General features: G+C 45.9%; 1 long non-coding RNA gene across 1 annotated transcript in view; it reads right to left on the bottom strand.

Annotated features, from left to right (window-relative positions):
* LOC127000645 (uncharacterized) overlaps positions 1-1,505 on the bottom strand; it is a 9,947-nt gene extending 8,442 nt beyond the window's left edge. The window contains exon 1 of the long non-coding RNA XR_007754365.1: positions 1-1,505. This exon is cut by the window's left edge and continues 2,497 nt beyond it. This is a non-coding gene — a long non-coding RNA (uncharacterized LOC127000645).
* Between the last annotated feature and the right edge of the window lie 316 nt (positions 1,506-1,821).

Raw genomic sequence — 1,821 nt, 5'->3', positions numbered from 1 at the left:
ATGGAATCTTCCACTGGAATGAGGAGTTCATGACAAAGATGTTGGAGTCAATTATAGCCGGGAGCATTCGGGACCATCTAGAGAAGGAAAATTTAATTCATGACTCACAGCATTTGTTCGCGAAGGGTAGGGCTTGCCTTACTAAACTGTTGTCCTTCTACACTAAAGTAATCGAGGCGGTTGGCAGAGATGAAAACTATGACATACTCTATCTAGATTTAAGTACAGCGTTCGACAAAGTTCCTCATCACCGGCTATTACTAAAATTACAGGTTCACGGCGTAGATGGGAAAGTCTTGATCTGGATTAGGGCTTGGCTTAGTGGTAGAAAGTAGAGTGTGCAAATTAGTGGTAAAAAATCTGAATGGGGCAGTGTTACGAGTGGAGCCCCGCAGGGGTCGGTGCTGGGTCCACTGCTTTTTATTATTTACATCAATGATTTCGACACAGGAATTAGTAGTGGTGTCAGTAAGCTCGTAGATGATGATAAGATCGGTAGAGTAATCCAATCAGACCTGGACGCTAGCGTTCTCCAGGATGAACTTGACAGACTATATGATTGGACGGGGAAGTGGTAGATGGATTAGGAGTCTTAGTGAGCGCTGACCTACGTCCTAGGCTCAATGCATTCAGGCTAAAAATCGTGCAAACAGGGTACTGGGTTTCATCTCAAGGAGCGTAAGCTATAGAAGCGCTGAAGTCATCCTCAAACTTCACTTAGCACTAGTTAGACCTCATATTGATTATGTGGTTCGGTTCTGGTTATCCTTCTACAGAATGGATATCAATATGTTAGAATCTGTACAAAGGAGGATGACAAAGATGATTCAGGGGGTGAGAAACTTGCCTTATGAGGACAGACTGAAGCATTTAAATCTTCACTTTCTACAAAGGCGAAGGTTGCGGGGAGACCTGATCGAAGTCTATAAATGGATGACGGGCTTCAATAAAGGGGACGTCAGTAGGGTTTTGGTTGTAAAAGAACCAAGTAGGACACGTAGCAATGGTTTTGGGTTGAATAAATTCAGATTCAACAAAGACATAGGCAAGAATTGGTTTACCATTTGAGTGGTGGATGAATGGAACAGTCTTGGCGGCCATGTTTTTGGTGCCAATACCAAAGATACATTCAAGAAGAGGTTAGATAAAGTCATGGATGGTGAGGTAAGGTGGGGTTAGGATTACAGGACCTGCCTTGTATAGGCCAACCGGCCTCTTACAGACTCCTTACGTTCTTATGTTCTTACGTATGAATGAGTGGTTGACTGGCTGACTGCCGGACAGGCTGACTGGCCATGTGAATGGTTGACTAGTTGACTAAATGAATGACTGAATGGCGGATTTTCCGACTGACTGACTGTGACTAACAGATGTGGTGACTGACTGACTGACTGATTGACTTGGTGGCTGACTGAGTGACTGCCTGGCTGCTTTCCGTTAACCTCGATTTTACTTATGCACAGGGTGAAAGTAGGAAAACTGAAACACACACACACTCGTCACCCCCCCCCCACACACACACAAACACACACTCCGCCCTCCCCCCCCCCCCCCACACACACACACACACTCTCGTCACCTCCCCCCCCCCCCCCCCCCACATACACACACACATTCGTCACCTCCCCCCCCTCCCCCCCCCACACACACACACGAGCTCGCACAAAACGTTTTCTCATGTGTTTTTTTTTTCCTTCTGGGAACTCAGGACGCCTGATTTAACTTTTCCTTGTTTTCTTTTTTTTTTTTTCTTTTTTAGGGGCAGCGCGAGGGAGGTGAGGAGGGAGATTCTGCTCGTCTACTCTTATTATTATTCTCGCC

Source organism: Eriocheir sinensis, chromosome 19 (genome assembly GCF_024679095.1).
Source record: "Eriocheir sinensis breed Jianghai 21 chromosome 19, ASM2467909v1, whole genome shotgun sequence".
NCBI classification, from domain to species: Eukaryota; Metazoa; Arthropoda; class Malacostraca; order Decapoda; family Varunidae; genus Eriocheir; species Eriocheir sinensis.
The sequence above is the reverse complement of the archived record's forward strand: the minus strand, read 5'-3'. Positions and strand labels throughout refer to the sequence as shown.